Genomic DNA, 19716 nt, shown 5'->3' with positions numbered 1-19716 from the left:
GAACTGAAGGCAAAAGAGGAGAAGCCATCATTGACTCAGCAGTTGTGGGCAAGCAGATAAACAAACTCAGCCAAGAGCAGACATGAGACTTTGCCCGAAGTTTTTAGGTATTCTTCTGGAAATCACCCACTTTGGGGCTGCAGGAAGTTGAGATCACTAGCAGAGGTTTCTTCTGATCTCTGAATTTCCTGATGTCCTGAAAACTGTGAAGAGCTTCCTTGACTTTTCTTCTCCTGGTCCTGACAGTGGTTTTGTGTAAGGGCTCTAATTCTCTGTGTTAAATCCCTTCCTTCTTGAAATACCTAGAGTGATTTTCTGTTTTCTTGACCAAATCCTCACTGATACAATCTAACCAAGTAGAAAAAATATTAAAACCGGAAGAGTAGGTTTTCGATATGAGATTTTGGTTACTACCTACCAAGGCCCAGATGGTTAAAACAAGGGTCATTTTTTTTTTCTTTGTGGTATCCAAAATCTGCTCATCATCTTTTGTGTATATCATTTCTCTTTTGTCTTATACCTGTGATTCGCTTCTTATATCAGAGCTCATACCCTTACATGTTACAATGATTTGCACATAGTAGATCCAGAATACTTATTTATTATTTTTTTTCAAAGACATGAACTATACTATGTCCTTGCTTTAAATATATTTTTAGATGAAATATTTGGTAGTTGAATAGCAAACAAAGGAGGCTACTTACCACAGTTTGAAAAATTTTGCAAAATGTCCAATGCTTACATGTTCCAAGAAATAGTTCATCCTTCAGTGTGAATAATGTTGAATCATTGCTTATTCATTCACCATGCATTCATCTAGTAAATATTTATTGATCACTTACTATGTTCAGGCACCATTATAAGCACTTAGGACATATCAATGAACAAAACAGGCAGAAATCCCTGCCCTATTCACCACACTGCTTTGATTTGATCTTGAAACCTGAGACTGGTTGCTGTTTCCCTTGTTCCTTTGTGTTATGTGCCTCATTGTGACTAAGGCAATTATTCTTAGTGGGATAATAAGTGTCCTGATGGCAGATTCAAATGGAAAACTGATTCTTCTTTTTGGGAAGAAGCATAGATTCCAAGGCCCTGTCTGTGAACCTTGTTTTCCTGGATGCTTACTATAAGGATGACGCTGTCTGTCTTCCTTGCTTCCTGATATCACATACATATATAGATAGCATGTCTGCCTGCATGAAAATGCCATTCCCTCCTCTTTATTAGTAACAGTAGCAGTTACACAGTTTCTCTCTAAGCCTTGGCAAGTTGTAGTTCTACTGGGATGGATAACATTTACTAGCACTATCATTTAAGTTTCTTCTTTTCCACAGTTTATAATATTGCTCTTATTATTTACATTTAGGCATAAAATAGTCTGGAGTAGTTTCTTATACTATATATTGTTTTTGGCATATTTCCATGAAGAAGTTCTTGTTACCTTTGCTCTATGGCACCTCTGAATGACTTCTGGAATGAGACTGACTCATTGCTTATGACTAAGTTTAGTATATTTCCTTTGAAAAAGATAATCCTACAGTTAACCCTAATACATTGCAAATATTCCATAATATTCATTTATATAGTCGTGGGTGAATGATGGAAATGTATTTCCCTCATGTATATATTTTGTCCTTCTTAGTAAAAGAAACACACGGAAAGCAGAATTCACTGAGCAATCATTTAGGATAATTTTTTTGTGTGTGTGCACAAATAAAAGAGGCTGAAGCAGTGACTGTGCTACTGATGGTTCTGAAGAACGGCTAGAAGGAAACCAGGGACCATTAGTGTTTCTGGTTGATGAAGAGTCTAAGGCCACTAAAATAGTGTCTTGGCCTTTATTTCCTTCTTCAGGCCTTATTATTTCCTGCCTTACACTCCAGGAGAAGGGCAGGACTGGGTGTGGATGTGGGAAGATCTGCTGATCTGGGCCAGAAAAGCAATGAGAACCCAGGCAATGGCACTGTTCATATCCAGCCAAGAAGACATTGGTGCAGCTGGGATTTGGCTCTGTTCAAAGGGTCTGTGACTAAAGTATAACATAGGACAACTGCATTCATTTAAAAATTTTAGGCTAACCTGTATAGCATGGATTTTTTTTTTTTCAGAAGCTGGAAAAACCTATGCTTTTAGATTCTTATTCTCTACATCCAAGCATGCGGAAAGGAAACAGTAAGTCAGGCCAAACATACTTTACAGTTTGTATCCTGTTGGCTGCCTGCATACAAAAAGCAGACTGAGCTAGATAGGAGAAAGGTCAAAACAATGGTAAAGGGAATGGTAAGAAAAAAAGTGAGCAAGGTAGTAGAAAGAACTTTTAAATCAGTTATCAAAAGAAAAGAAAAGAGAAGAAACACAGGGAAAGAAAAGACCAGGAGTCTACTTTTAAATAATGCCTTGAAGTGTCTGAAATCAGCAAAAAAAAAAAAAAAAAAAAAAAACCCTAGAAAATTCAAAGCTAATTTTAATATCTTTTCCACTCAAGCCTATTTAAAGTGTTCCAAGCCTGTGATACAGCTGGGGAAAAGCAGAAAGATGATGCTGAATGCTTGCCCCCAGCTTCATGCCTATTTCCACTTTAATCCAGTCTGTTAACGTTCTGCATGGTGTTTATTTTAATAGAGAAAGGTATGTAAACACACTGAATGTAGGAAGGCATAGCTGGTGATGTTCCAGCTTTGAAGATGTGGCAGGTAACATGGCAGCAGAGTACCCTGGCTAGCACATTCCAGTACTGTCAGCTAACCAAGGCTCAGTACTGGAAAGAGACCCTACAGAGAATATTTTTTTCTGTTAATGGGCGCAATTGTTGCAATTTCACACAACACTTCAATCTTGTATGGCAGTGCAATTTCCATCCCACATTCAATACCTGACCTTTTAAAATACACATTTGCAGAATTAAATTTGCTTTAGCAAGTTTTTAAAAGTCCAACAAATGGGTGGAAACATGGTTTGGTTTGGTTTAGGCTGTGAATTGCTTCCCTTTTCCACTTGGTTTTTCCCACATGTTCCTGTCCTAGTTTAGGAAATGTGTTGAGGGCAGGGAAGCAGGTGGGGTTTGGAGGCAGGAATAGGGAAGAGGGATTTATCTACAGTATCTGGAATGTCTTTTCTTAGGATGAAATCTCCTTGGGGAGTAGCCACAGCATTTCACATTCCAATTGACCTGTATTTACTGTAATAATCTGTGTTCAATTATCTTACTCATTTCTACCACATTTACTTCTACCAAGAAAGATTTGAGGAGATTGTAGTTAAAACCATATACAATGAATAGGATAATAAAATTAATAGGTAAAATTGAAAGCCATATAGTGCAAGCAAAGGAAATACACCATTAATTATATTCAGATCTTTATAGTAACCAAAACAAACAAAAGAAATCTAAACATGTATTTATTGAGTGAGTTCTCACAGTTGTGTCCAGCTCTGTGTTAGAGCACAGAAAAGCAGGCACATTAATGCATAATGATGTCTAATTGTAGCATCTTTGGTGGTGTTGGGGCTCAGAACACAATCTCCAAAGTATGGCGCTTTGGGATGCCGAGTACTTTTAACCAAAGGAGGTTGGAAGGCCTTAGAAGCAACCTTAGAACCAAGGTTTTTCTGACCTTTCCCATCATCCTGTCTTCCATCCTTCTTTCTCCCTTGAAGCAAGTCATGGAAACTAGAATTTATCTTCCGTAAGGTGGATCATAGAAACTGGAACCATTCTCTCCAAAGCAAGTAATAAAACCCAGGACTATTACTCTAACCTCCTCCTGTCTTTCTGTGTAGGAGTTGGCCATAAAGAAATTCCCTGGCCTGCTTTATCTTACTGTAGGTCATAAGACCCTTGTTCCAGAGGGGTCCCGTCCCATACCTGGGAGGAAGGGATGCTACACAGAGAGGCCAAGAAACATCTGAACAGACAGGCCTTGCTAGGTCTCCCCTTCTGTCTCTTACCATTGGATCCTACCTTTTTGTCCAATCACATTTGTTCATGGCTGTCCATTTTTCATTGTGCCTAAGCATAAAAATAGTCTTCCCTGGGTCTTCATTTCTGACTCTGATGTCACATAAAACTTTGAAATAAATTTGTTATGCTTTTTTCTTGCTAACTTGTCTTTTGTTAGAGGAGTGTTGACTGTGACCCTTATGATGGATGAGAAGACAATTTACTGTGGAGAAAAGTTGGTGATAATTAGCTTTATTCCGACTATAGTCAGCTATGGTACTTAAAATATACATTAAGCAAATGTCATATATAAGGATTTATAGACTATTTGTGAACACATCTGGGGACAGGTATGTCACCATATGTCATTGAGGAGGCTGACTCCAGGTCAAAATTCTACTAGTGATCTTTCTGTCCCTACCACAGACGATTACAAAGGCTTTATGTGGCAGGCCTCATGGGGGAAGCTGTCCTTCCCACAGCACAATTGGTGCATGGTCTGAAGGCAGTTGCAATCAAGGACACAGTGCCTCCCAGACTGGCCATGCTCCTATGCATTTCTACATTCCTAGTTCAAACACCTCATTTCAGAGGTCTCCTTATCAAGACACTTGTCTCCATTGTGACACTGTGACTCAATATTCAGTACTTTTCCACTCCTTGTCCCCAACCCATCTCCCATTCCTAAGGCAGTCAGTGAATCCCCCATTCTGGGTTGATCCATCTGATGATCCCCCTGGAGCTGTTCTGTGGGGAAAATGGAACATGAGGGAGCTGGTGTTTTGTCCTGTTGGCCTCTTGCTTATACAATTGCAGTCAGTGAACAAAAGCTTAATGGTTACTTTAAGCTTGGCTTGTTGTCTTAATTGGCCACATGAACACCTGTCAGCTCGCACTGTCCAACTCAGTTCCTGACGGTAATTAGATATCAAACTTTGGAACAGAGACAAAATTTACACTTCTTATTGTGGGTGAATGGATATTCATCCATAAAAATCAGGCAGCTTCTCTGAATTCTAGAGTTTCCCTGCTATCAAGGAGACTTGAAAGTCATCATTGTTTCATGTACAGGACACAGAACAATAACAACAAAAAAAGTCAGAGATCCTGGGTTCCAATGTAATTGAATCTTGTGTAGTTTGGATATAAACCCATTGTCCAAATTTGCTTGGTTTTTGTTTTCTTGATTGTAAAGAGAAGAGTTCTGGATGAGTTGATGTCTAAGATGCCTTTTACTCTGGTTTTATGAAGAGAGTGCTCACCTGGGTCCTCACCTGAGTCCTCGTCTCTTCACTTTTGGATACAGGTTAGAGTATCTATCCAGACTTAACTACGATGTGGGAGCAATGGAGTGGGGAGGTTGAGGCTGGTATGGTTTGAATGTGTGTCTTCTGCAAAATTTATGTGGAAACTTACTCTTCATTGTGATAGTAATATAAGGAGGGGCTTTTTGGGAAATGATTATGTCTTGAGGGTTTTGTCCTCATGAATGGATTAGTGACTTATGTAAGGGCTGGAGGGAACTAATTTAGGTTTCCCCTTTTGCCTTTCTGTTCCTCCGCCATGTGAGGACACAGCATTTGTCCCCTCCCAAGGTGCAACAACAAGGTGCCATCTTAGAAGGAGAGATTGGACCCTCACCAGACACAGACTATGCCGGTGCCTCCATCTTGGACTTTCAGCCTCTAGAACTGTGAGAAATACGTTTCTGTTGTTTATAAATGCCCATTCTAAAGTGTTTTGTTATAGCAACACAAAAAAGCTAAGACAAAGACCCACAGCATAATCCTTAGTGCCTTCAGGAACAATTGCCCCAGTCATGGGTCATCTAGTGGGAAGCTGTAGGTCTCAGGTAAAAATTTGGTTTGTCTCTAATATGAGCAGGAGTAATTTGGCCTGGGAATTATAATACTTTATGCTATTTCCCAGAGGAGACAAGCCCATGGTTCAGTTTTAGGGCAGTGGTCCCCAACCTTTTTGTCTGCAGGATCCAGTTTTGTGGAAGACAATTTTTCTAGGCACCGGGGTTGGGGGTGGTTTTGGGATGATTCAAGTGCATTAAATTTATTGTGCACTTTATTTCCATTATTATTATATTGTAATATATAATGAAATAATTATACAACTCACCATAATGTAGACTTAGTAGGAGGCTTGAGTTTGTTTTCCTGCAACTAGATGATCTGATCTGGGGCTAATGGGAGACTGATCATCAGGGATTAGATTCTTACAAGGAGACCACAACCTAGATACCTTGCATGCACAGTGCACAGTAGGGTTCATGTTCCTATGAGAATCTAATGCCACTGCTGAACGGACAGGGGACAGAGCTCAGGTGGTAATGCAAGCAATGGGGAGTGGCTATAAATATTGATGATGCCTTGCTTGCTCTCCCGCCACTTACCTCCTGCTGTGTGGCCCAGTTCCTAACAGGCCATGGACCAGTACTGGTCCATGGCCTGGGGTTTGGGGGCCCTGTTTTAGGGCATTCTAACATTTCCAGACTCTTGGTAAATGAATACTTTTCTCTATATATGGAATAGGGGCTTACCTCTAGAATAACCTATTCTAGGGAATTGGCAAATACCTCTATAAATACCCTGTTATCTTAGTATTTACTACATATGTAGATTTTGAACAAACACAGGTGTTATGGATTGAATTGTTTCCCTGCTTCCTAAATTCATAAGTTGAGTCCTAACCCCTAGTGTGACTATATTTGGAGGTGGGGCCTTTACTAGTGTAATTAAGTTTATATGAAGTCATGAGGGTAGGGTCCTAATCCCATAGGGCTAGTGTCCTTAATGGAGAGGAAGAGACATCAGAGATCTCTCTTTCCATGCATTATAGAGGAAGGTCCATGTGAGGACACACTGAGCAGGTGGTTGTCTGTAAGCCAGGCAGAGAGGCCTCCCTAGGAACTGACCCTGTTGGCATCTTGATGTTGAACTTCTAGCCTTCAAAATTGTGAGATAATAAATTTCTTTTGTTTAAACTACTTAATCTGTGGTGTTTTATGGCAGCCTGAATAGACTAATATAACTGGGGAAAATAATCTGTACAAAATGCATTGTCTAAATATGAAGGAATAAAAAATCTGGCATGGCATTGAACAATTGATGGGATGTAAGAAGAGAATACCCATTTGGCTTTGACTTTGGAAAAAGTTCATTCAAGCAGTATGCGATATTGACCTATGATTATGTTTCACTCTTTGTGGGCCCTAGTATATCAATTATTCTGCTAAGAATAGTATTTCCTGAATCATCATATTTTAAATATTCATAATTGTTTTTCAGCTTTGGCCTTTAGAAAAACTTTAGGATGTTTATTTGTAATAATTACATGTATGTACCTATGTGTAAGTCTACATAAAATAAAAATATTATAAACATTAATAGTGTAAGACTTAAAGGTAGAGCTAATAAACTGGAAGGTGGTAGAGGGGAAATTTTGGAGCAAAATGTAGGGAACTAATTGCTCAGTTTATAAATTGGAGCACTGAGAATACTATCTGAAGTAGATACAAAAAATAGAAGATAAAGAGTTCTTTAAAGTTACAAAGATTACCAGTGGTGTAACCACTCAACAAGTTCTTCCTGCCTGCTGCACAAAGACCACACTATTACAGTAAAGAAAGTTTAATTGACCTGAGGCCAGCCATGCCATGCAGAAGACAGAGTTATTACTCAAATCAATCTCCCTGAAAATTTAGAGACTGGAGTTTTTTAAGGATAATTTGGTAGGTAGGGGGCCTGGGAGTGGAGAGTATTGATTGGTTGGGTCAGAGATGAAATCGTAGTGAGTCAAAGCTGTCCCCTTGCACTGGGTCAGCTCCTGGGTGGGGACCACAAGATCAGATGAGCCATTTTCATCAATCTCGGTGATGCCAGAGTCTGAAAAATAACTTGAGCACCAATCTTAGGTTTTCTAATAGTGTTATTATCCCTAGGAACAACTGAGGAGGTTTTGAATCTTGTGACTTCTAGCTGCATGATTCCTAAACCATGATTTCTAATATTATAGCTAATTTATTAGTCCTACAAAGGCAGCCTGGTCCCCAGGCAAGAAGAGAGCTTGTTTCAGGAAAGGGGTGTTATCATCTTTGTTTCAAAGTTAAACTATAAATTAAGTTCCTCCCAAAGTGAGTTTGGCCTACACCCAGGAATGAACAAGGACACCTTGGAGGTTAGAAACAGGATGGAGTTGGTTAGGTTAGATCTCTTTCACTGTCATAATTTTCTCACTGTTAAAATTTCTGTAAAGGCAGTTTCAGTGGTAGAGCTAAAACTAAAAAAATGGTAACAATTTTTTGGAGAAGAAGTAGCTAGTTAGTGAGCTAGATCCCTCCTTATTTACAAAGTAGGACCAATAGATACTCCAAAAGCTGACACATCAAGAAATAGAGTTGTAAGTATATTCTTTTGAATTGAAATCTCAAACAGTCATAAATAGGTGTTATTGAAGCCTCTGAAGAGAGCCAGTCCTCTTCCACATTCAGTTTCTGAACAAATCAAGGAATAAGGCAAGGAATAAGGTTGATAGAAGATTCAAATGTTTACTTTATTATTAATAAAATCTAAGTTCGAGAACATGACTTGCTGTGAGAGCTAAAAGGCATAATAAGTTCCTTTAGTAGAAGGAACTTTATCCAGGCAGTTATAAAAATGCTGAACCAGGGCAGCCCTTCCCACATTTTGGGAAAAGCCTGCACGTGGAAAAGCAGCAAACATGTTCTCCCTTGGGGTGCCAGCTCCCAGGTGAAAGAAAGGAAGGAGCTGAGCCAGGAATGCACGGGTTTGGCTTTTTGTTTTCCCTGAAGTTTGCTACTCGGATGAAGCCACATTTTAAAGTGAATTCCATTGTGGAATGGAGAGCGGCAAGGAATATCACATCTCCACGTGGAAGGAAACATTAAGACTAAGGAGTTTCCCCTTCCAACTTGCATGAGATGTGGGGTAGATAGGAGAATAATTTTACTTTTCATTTTATACCCCTTTGTCTCTTTATACCTGTGTGAAGCTTGTAATTATATTTTAAAAAAACTTGGGAAGAATATGAATAGAAGGTGGGAGGTGAATGAAGGTTTACTGTGTGCCTTACCTTTTCTTTGGCTCATTTTTGTTCTTATTCTACCCCACTTTCATTCCCCCCAGAAATTTAGTTTGAACCAAATAAGAAAGGGAGATTATGAAAAGAGTAAAGAAAGGATTAAATGCCAGCCCAATACTGTAAGTCAGTTCTCCTAAATTTAATCTTCAAATGCGCATCGTCTCTAATGCAGCAGCCACATCTCAATCCACTCCTATAACGTTATTTTTATTTTGCCCACCAAGACTTAGGCCTGAGATGACATCTCAGCCACCCTGTCCTGTTTTTCGGATTCTCAATACCTTTTTCTTTTCTTCTATGTGAATAAGTTCTAACAAGAGAGAAAATTTGGGGAGGATCTTAGGGCTCCCCAGACTCCTGCAGGTTACTCCAACAGCACTGATTTGATGCCCATGACTCCTCATTCCCTTTACTCTCCCTATTCCGTTGCACTGGAGAAAAATTTCTCCAACTCACTCTAAATATCCCTTCTTCTTCCATTTACCAGGTGATCAAGAACTTGGGATTCATGGTGTCTTGATCTGTGTGGTAGTTACACAGGTATATACATACGTGAAAATTTATTGAGTTGGATACTTAAGATGAGTGCCCTTTATTCCATTTACTATATGTGTATTACCTATCAATTAAAAAAAAAAAAGCTAGCCTTTAATTTTTTGGCAGTTTCTACCTCTGCCTAAAACCAACACAAGAACAAGTGAGGCCTTTCCACTAACCTTTTATTCTGGCAACACCTTGAAAGTGGGGCTTTCAAACACTCCATAATCTACCAGTGCTTCTTAGTCTTTTAAATATTTCTTTTCCCCCAAACTTACTAAATATTTTCAGTGCACAATTAAATTTTATCTTCTCCAGACATTTCTAACTGTGACTGGAATCCAGAAAATCTAGAATCCAGAAAAAAAGATTGTTACATTTTGCTGCATTACAAAACAACAACAACAACTTCTGCATGGCAGAAACACCGTGGGTAAAATAGAAATATGCATGAAAGGTAGATAAAAATGGAGAAAAGTATTCACAACCCAAATCACAGGCAAAGGGTTCTGCCCCCAATATAGAGTTTTAACCAGTTTATAAAGGAACAACAAGCCAATAGAAAAATGGGCAAGGAATATGAACAAACAATCCCATGAAATATAGAGCCCCAAATACATAAACAGATGCTTATCCCCACTCACAAGAAGATAAATGAAAGTGGAAACTACACTGAAATGTTATTTTTCAAGCTGTTGGACTGAATAAAATCCAAAGGTTACACACCACGTGGTGTTAGCAAGGCTAGAGGAAACAGACTCTACCATGCATTACTTGGGAAGGTACATTTTCTTGCTTTCGTAGGGGGCAGTTTAATAGTACCTATCAGTATTACAAATATGTATGCCTTTGACCCAGAAGTTCCATTCCTAGGAATTTAAGTGGCAAATACACTTTAGACAGGCAAAATTATGCTTATTCAAGGTAGCATCATTGTTTGTAATTGTAAAATATTATCAATTACTTAAATGTTTATGAAAGTGGTCTGGTTAAATAATGATACACATTTACAATAGAAAACTAGCCAATTACCAAAAAAAAGGGGAGGAAAGTTATTTTTGTTTTAATATGAAAACTGTCTAAGTTTTTGTTGAGTGAAAAAAAAAGATTAGTAGAACAATGTGCAAGGGTATGGTAATACTTGTGTAAAGAAGGAGGGTAAAAGAGTATATGTGTATATCTATCTTAACCCATTTATGCCTGAGGTTGCAATTTTTTTGAATTTTTGCAATCAGACCTATCAGACCTTGTCAATGACCTTGAGCAGTAGGATGTAAATATCTCCCACATGCTTAGTGTTCCAATAATGGAACACTAGGCATAAATGAGTTTTAATATGTGCATAAAATTACTCTGGAAGTATAATGAAGAAATGAAATAAAGGTATTGCCCATGGGGGTATAAGGGAAAGACATTTCATTTAATTTTTTAAAAAATATTTAAACTGTATGAATGTATTACCTATTCAAGACAAAAACAAACAAAAACTATCTTGACACTTGTAACCCTCCTTTGTGGCCCATAATGGCTGAAATATGTGCAGACTTATGTTAGGTTCTAACTGAAGTCTGAGAGGAGTTGGTAGGTGAGTGGCAGGTAGCTGGAAAAACACTTGAGGAATCATAGACAATTTTGACAGGGCTTTACTCTCTCTCTGGGTATAAGTGAGCTATATGTACAGCATTAGCAGGGTAATTATACCTTTTACAGACAATAGTGACTCTGAGCCAACCACAAACCCACATGGGTGATCACCTAATGCACCTCACATGGCATGGTTACCTAGTGTGGGGGGTTGTGCGCCTGTACTCCAAACCTGCTGAGTCATGCTTCGCTGGAAAGCAGCCTTGGCCTACTCCTGGTTAAAGCACAGCTTAGTTTATCACCAGAAAGACCAGCCTGGCCAACATGCTGAAACCCTGTCTCCACTAAAAATACAAAAATTATCTGGGTGTGGTGGCACATGCCTGTAATCCCAGTTACTTGGGAGGCAGAGGCAGGAAAATCACTTGAACCCAGGAGGCGGAGATTGCAGTGAGCTGAGATCGCACTGCTGCACTCCAGCCTGGGTGTCAGAGTGAGACTCTGTCTCAAAAAAACCAAAAGCAAATGCATCACGATAGATCATGCAGTGCAAAAGCACTCAGCAAGCCCGCTGTATTTATTATTGTTTGTTTTTGAACTATGTAGTGGAAGGTGTGCTTTACAATTTTCTCCTCGCACATACTTATTCCTTGACTTAACCCACTACCACAACGACAGCTATCACTCACTGATTCACCAAAAATTGGGTAATTATCTTCCTTTTAAAAATAATGTTTCTTAAATGTATTTATAGCTCACATTGATTTCAATGTTTAATATTAGAAGTGTTTTGGATCTTTATTTAGAAGTTTGCTAATTTTTTTGACAAGACATATGTTGTAGGAACTTATCTCTTGTTTACATCAACTAACCTATGGTAAAATTGGTTTTATTATACATAATTTCCCTTACAATTGCAGTTTCCGAGAACCTATCAAAAACATTAAGTGAGAATTAACAGTACTACTATGGAATTAGTTCCAGGATATACGTTTAAAAAGGTAAAGTGGGTAAAATAATGTATGATGTGCTACCATGTATCTAAGGGAGGGCTATAATTACATATATACTTAAAACAAAAACAAAAACAAACAAACAAAAAAAAACAAGAGAATTCCCTCTGGCCAAGAGAATCAACTACAAAATTAAACAAAATGGTTACTAATGGAGAAGGAATAGAAATTGGTTGTCTTTAAATATAACTTGTTTTGAAGGTTTTTATTTTGGATTCTTGTATGTTTTACACAATTTTAAAATAAAAATTATATTAAAAAACAACTTCCGGCCAAGCACGGTGGCTCATGCCTGTAATCCTAGCACTCTGGGGAGGCTGAGTGTGCAGATTGCTTGAGCTCAGGAGTTTAAGACCAGCCTGGGCAATATGGCAAGACCTCATCTCTAGAAAAAATACAGAGATTAGCCAGGCATGGTGGTGCATGCCTGTAGTCCCAGCTACTCTGGAGGCCGAGATGGGAGGATTGCTTGAGTCCAGGAGGCAGAGGTTGCAGTGAGCTGAGATTGCACCACTGCACTCCAGCCTGGGTGACAAAGTGAGACCCTGTCTCAAACACACACACACGCACACGCAGAGAACTCCTAAAAATAGAAATTAAGAAAAAAAAATGAATCTAACTCTGTATCAAATTAGAAGCATAACCATATAGCAAGTAAGATTTTAAGTGTCTTACTAAGAGTCATCTGGTTATAATCTCTACAGGATACATTCTACAGGAAACTATAGAACATAGAACAAGGAAACTGATTTCTTCGACAATGATGACAAAATTGTAAGAAAAATAAAACAGAGGTCGAGCACGGCGACTCACGCCTGTAATCCCAGCAGTTTGGGAGGCCAAGGAGGGTGGATCAGCTGCTGTCAGGAGTTCAAGACCAGCCTGGTCAACGTAGTGAAACCCCATGTCTACTAAAAATACAAAAATTAGTAGGGCGTGGTGGCAGTCGCCTGAAATTTCAGCTACTTGGAGGGCTGAGGCAGGAGAATCGCTGGAACCCGGGAGGCGGAGGTTGCAGTGAGCCGAGATCACGCCATTGCACCCCAGCCTGGGTGACGAGAGTGAGACTCCATCTCAAAAAAAAAAAAAAAAAAAAGAAGAAGAAAAAGAGAGCAAGAGCCATACACTTAAAGGGTCCAAGGAGGCATATCATTCTGTTGCAATATATGGACCATCCATATTTGGAGCCTGATACAAACAAACTCTATAACAATGAAACTGTCTAAAACAATTTTGGAAATCTGGATGTTAACTGAAAATTTGATGGTGTTAAGAAACTGCCATTAATTTTTTAGATGTGTTGATGTGCAAATGCATAACCTACTGAAAAGGACACAGTCCCTTGGAGATGTAAACTTCATTGGCATTTTGGAAAGTCTAAATTCTCTATGCTTTGAGAGTAAATTTGCTATGCTCAGTAAGAGGTTTAACCATTTGAGGCAAATAAACTTAATTCATTCCATTTAAGAAGCACAATTTAATTCAACTATCCTTTTAAAAGTGAGTTTTACTTGACTCTTGAATAAAATCTTAAAATCAAAGCTAGAAAATATTTATTTGTGTCTGTACATTTATGTGTACATGACTGTGTTTGTATATTGTCTACATGGTATCAAATTGGCTTATAAACAAATGAGTGCTATAAATGAGTAAGCCCAGCTATTTTCCAAGTTCGTATAACTTGAACAAATTTTTGCTAAATAAGACTAGTTCAATATTGTTGATTTAATAAAAACAACTACTTTCTGAGTTATCTGCCAAATACCATTATATTTAAGTTTCTTAAGTGAACACTTAATGTTCACAGATTATAAAAATGGCTAAAAGGAGTATATTTTGAAATGGTGACTAGCTTTGATAAATATCTCAGTTCCCATAAATAATCTAGGGAAACTGGTAAAAATTAATAGATTAGGTAAATGTAAATGAGATAAATGTCTGTAAATGGAGTTTTCCTGTAATTTAAAATCTTAAAGTTATGTTAAATTAAATAATAGATGCTCATTAAATATCTGGGTCATTTCCAACTAAGATAAAAAATTATAAGAAAACATGTTTCTGAAAATTATAAAATGGTTCTCATTTATAAAATACTGAGATGTGACAGTTTAAAATTGCTTGCTAAAATGTAAGGTTACTAAGAGTTAAAAATTCTTTTTTTTTTTTTTTTTTTTTGGGTTCACTGCAACCTCCACCTCCTGGGTTCAAGCAATCCTCCTGCCTCAGTCTCCCCAGTAGCTGGAATTATAGGCATGCACTACCACACTGGGCTAATTTTTGTAATTTTAGTGGAGACGGGTTTCATCATGTGGCCCAAGCTGGTCTCAAGCTTTTGGCCTCAAGGGAGCTGCCTGCCTCAGCCTCCCAAAGTGTTGAGATTACAGGCATGAGCCACTGCTCGGCCTGAAAATTCTAATTTTTATATAATTTCATATGCAAAATGTGGCCAGAAAAGTACTTTTTTTGGGAAAATAATTATAAGATGGCATTAAAATGTGGGCTTTATTGAGAAAAAAATAATTTTATGTAATTTCGAGGTTATTTAAAGGTTGCTTCAAAATATGGATTTAGGAAAGAAATAGAAATAAGATAGAAAGAAACCAGCAATAGGAAAGAGAGATGTAAAGAAATTTGTGGATATGACACTATACATTTGCTTAAAAAAGTGAAAAAGAGAGGAATAATTTTACAGGAAAATAAATCTTATATGATAAATTTCTATCTTAACTAAAATGAATGGCTACTGAAGAAGGAGGAAGCATAGCACAGAGCAGAAAGTCCAAGCATGTCATTGGTGCACTAAGTCATGATAAAGTTCTTGAAAAAACTTTATGAAATAAATTTTGTATGTGATCCAATTGGCTTTAATTAAAAGGAAATTATTTATGTGTTCCTAAAGATTGAGTTTTGATATTAAAAGTACATTAATAAGAAACTAGAAATTTTGGTCTCCTATGTTAGAACGGCAAGATTTTCTTAAATTATTGATTTGATCTTAAGAAAACTGCAAGAGGTTTTGATTCCTTTTCTTTTCTTTTTTTTTTTTTTTTTTGAGATGGAGTTTCACTCTTGTTGGCCAAGCTGGAATGCAGTAGTGTGATCTCGGCTCACCGCAACCTCCACCATCCACCGGGTTCAAGTGATTCTCCTGCCTCAGCCTCCTGAGTAGCTGGGACTACAGATGCCCACCACCATGCCCTGCTAATTTTTGTAATGTTAGTAGAGACGGGGTTTCTCCATGTTGGTCAGGCTGGTCTCGAACTCCCGACCTCAGGTGATCCACCCACCTCAGCCTCCCAAAGTGTTGGGATTACAGATGTTAGCCCGGCTGATGTTTCAATTTCTAATTCTGAAATCTATTCCTTTCTGAAACTTGTTTTTATCAAGATAATTCCCACATTATCTGTGTTAGATTTTTGATTAGGAAAATGAAGCTTTAAAAGGATTGATTTTTACATCCATGCAACTTTTTGTATTCTTCTGAAGTCTTCTGATTATCACTCTGATTAAATGAACAACTATTATTTAACAATAAGCTGTGATTCTGTTATAGTCGACTGTTTTGAATCTTTTGACATCTTTGGCAGGTTTCCCCAGGATCAAAATCCTAAGTTAAGCCTTATTGGCTTAAACTTAATTTTAAGATTATCTAGTTGGGCCCCTGGAGAGTTTCAAAGAATATATCTCTCATCTTACAGAGAGAGCAAATGATTTGACTTATTTGGTAAATTGTATGGGAGGCATTGTCAAATGATAAATAATACCAAATTTTCTCAGTTACATTTATCAGTATGTTATTGATGTCAATGTTATAAAAGTATGCAGATTCATAGTAATATAATGTAATATTAGTAGTCATAATTGTGGTTTTGTTAAATCTTTTCTAAAGTTATATTTGTATGGCTATGTTATTAATGTGAATATTCAAGAGTATGTGAAACTTATTAAAATCTGATAGTCCTGATGTGATGTTATCAGTTATGATTCTGGTTATTATCTGAAAATGCTGCATGTAATAGAAATAACTAAATTTCCTTGTCAATTGGGAACTTTCACCAGATTTTAACCATGACTCTTTTAGGTTTTTGTCACCCACAGTTATTGTTTTGAATTCTTATCTAAAAGCACTGGCAACCAAATACAGTCCAAAATTACTTTCGTGAAAAGACTGACAAGTGCTCTTGAATACAGGCTTCTGGTAACTTTGGAAATGATATCATTGAACTAGATAAAACCTTCCAGAACTCTAATTAAAAAATGACGTGTTCATGAAGATTGCTAACACGACACCAAGCAGAACAAGAAGTACACGGGACTGAACTGATGAGTGAATAAAGTGATTTTTATGACTTTTTCTTTGAAATATTGCTGATTCTTTTTATATTTTGTTTTTCAGAATCAAGAAAACTTGTCTTTTGAGCAATTTGTATCTTATAGTAATTGGTATTCTTTTGCAAGCAAAATTGAAAAATTTACCTTTCTCTCTCTACCTGAATTCTCCAGGATTTGGAAAGTATTCATAAGCATTCTTATTTTACTTCAATATAGTTACTTGAATAAGTTCAACAAGAAACTATTTTCTTTTGTTATAGGACACATTAGAAGCACTGGTTATTTTACCAAGGCTGTGACTGGAATATTATATTTTCAAATATGGCAAGACTGCTTTGAAAGACTGAGATTGAAATTATAAAGCCAATATAAAGAGAAAGACTGGCCTGATACCTGGTCTGCACCGTTATCTTACAGGGTCCCTGACCTCGCGGTAAGTAAAGAATGTCACTTTCTGGGTGGGCACAGTGGCTCACGCCTGTAAGCCCAGTACTTTGGGAGGCTGAGGTAGGTGGATTATTTGAGCCCAGAGTTTGAGACCAATCTGGGCAACATGGTGAAACCCTATCTGTACCAAAAAAAGCTTAAAAATGAGCTGGGTATGGTAGTGCGTACTTGTAGACCCAGCTACCTAGGAGGCTGAGGTGGGAGGATCACCTGAGCATGGGAGGTTGAGGCTGCTGTGGGCTGTGACCACACCACTGCACTCCAGCCTGGGCAACAGAGTGAGACCTTGCCTTAAAAGAAAAAAATAAGGCCAACCACAGTGGCTCAAAGTGCTATAATCCCAGCACTTGGAGAGACTGACACTGGAGGATGGCTCGAGCCCAGGAGTTCAAGACCAGCTTGGGCAATGTGGTGAGACCATATCTTTAAAAAAAAAAAAAAAAAAAAATTAGCTGGGCGTGGTGGCATGCACCTGTAAGTCCCAGCTACTCTGGAGGCTGAGGTGGGAGGATAACTTGAGACTAGGAGGTTGAAGCTACTGTGAACCATAATCATGCCATTGCACTCCAGCCTGGGTAACAGAACAAGACCCTGTCTCACACACAAAAAAAGATGTTACTCTCTGATAGGCCCAAGAATGTCAAGATATTTGGGGGACTTTAAGAAGAAAGGAATTCACCCCATTTATACAGGTATTACATGCATATTCTCATAATGAATCCTTGATACGACTTGCTAGCCTTGAGAGGCTTTTAAAAGTCTAATCCAAAATCCCTTATGAAAAAATTCCAGCAAAGCCAACTTAAAAAGGATCCTATGTGGGCAATGGCTATTCTTTTTAGGCTTTATGCAAATAATCAGGCCAAGTATAATAAGACTAAAATATATATTGAGAATAAATCGGTGTCGCTATGATTTCTCTTTAATAGAAAAGGGGGACTGAAGAAAGAAAAATAATGTTTCAGCAGAAAACTATAGCACACCTGTTATTAGATTTTAGCCCTCACCATTGATTTTGAGTTTTTTATTGCTTGCCTGCAATTTGAACTGAATACTAGATTATTTTTTGGCTATAAGAAATCTCTAAAGAAGAACCTGGATTTAATTTTCTTCATGATGTTTTTAGTTGACTACCTAGTGGAATCAGTTCTTTTTTTTTTTTCATTTTGGCATACAAATTCTCTTTTTTATTATAATTCTTATGTGCAATATATTCCTACTATTCAAATTATTAATGCTGTGTATGTCTTGTTGTTTTGCTTTCACAAGAAAACAAAAATCATGAAATTCCAAAGACTAAAGGTGATTCAACAAATGATAGGAGCTATAAATTGATGACTTGTTTAGTCATCCCTTGGGACTAAGTTCTGTATTTTGTCCTGGTTTTCAAGTTCTTATTATTAAAATCATAAACATGGTTGTGATTTTTCTGGCTACTTCGTGTTATCTTTATGAGAAAGACCCTGGAAGGGTTTTCTCACCAGGTTATACTTAATAAACATAATGAACCCACCCTGAAAAATCATAGGCTTAACAGCCAACCAAACTAAACAGAGGTTACAAAAATGCATCATGCTAAAGGCCAAAGAGTCCATGAAGTAAATAAATGCCAAAAGAAGTCCACAGGAATTTAAATATAACTAAAAGTGGCCAGGCACAGTGGCTCATGCATGTAATCCCAGCAGTTTGGGAGGGTGAAGTAGACTGATTGAGCCTAGGAGTTTGAGGCCACTCTGGGCAACATGGTGAAACCTGTCTCTATTTTTAAATAACAACAACAACAACAATAATAATAAAACTAAAATTGCTAAACAAAGGGATCCCTCCTCTATGGATTTTACCTCTGTACTGTAATTAAATAGATTAAGGCACAGTTGAATCATATGTTTTCTCCAAAAAGCCTAGTGCCTATTCTTCACAAATTGACATTTTTATACCTTGTTGTATTCTGCCATTTCCAAATGCTATAGCCCTAAAAAATCCAATATATATATTTGAAATTATTTGCCACATTGTGGGAATCATAGACTATTTGATCTGATAGAGATCTCTTTCCAGGGTTTTTAATTCAAAATTCAAGAAAATACATAAATTATAATTTAAAAAATTACAGCGTTATCATTGGATTCTAAAAATGTCTCCTGTCAAGAGCATACTCTGGGCTCAAAACATTTTTTTTTTCTGAAGGGAAGTATCCCAATATTTTGCTTTAGGACTCTGTCTTATTTGCACAAGTGCTGTATCTTGCTAAATTAATCTTTCTCCTGCCCATGCCCTCTATCATAAGGGTATATTAAGATGTCATAGTAACTCTGTTGTCTTTCTATTATGTGCAATTGTGTTTTGCAGCAATGGTATTGCCTGCAGCAGACTCTGAGGTGTCTCTAGGGCCAACATTTGGTGTTATAAGTCGATCTTGGATTTGTGTTTTCAGTGATTTCACATGGTAGGAAAGTTATCACTACGAATATATGATCTGAGAGAATCAATGCTTGGCATTTTGGTTAAGATGAAATTTCATTAAAACAAACTTTAATGCTGGCTTACAAGGGAGAAGAAGACATAGAAATGTATACCAGTTTTCTCTGTACTTAATCACGTACATACCTGTGTCAAGGGATATTGGTAGCTCTACCTACTCAACTTGGAGGAAGGGATAGGTGGGAAAAGTGGGGTAAAGTGGTTTTCTAAGACAATTCCATGTATTTATATGATCCTTAGGTTTTTTTTTTTTTTCTTTACCAATTG

Source organism: Trachypithecus francoisi, unplaced genomic scaffold, assembly GCF_009764315.1.
Source record: "Trachypithecus francoisi isolate TF-2019V2 unplaced genomic scaffold, Tfra_2.0 Lachesis_group1, whole genome shotgun sequence".
NCBI lineage: Eukaryota > Metazoa > Chordata > Mammalia > Primates > Cercopithecidae > Trachypithecus > Trachypithecus francoisi.
This window is presented reverse-complemented; position numbering follows the sequence as displayed.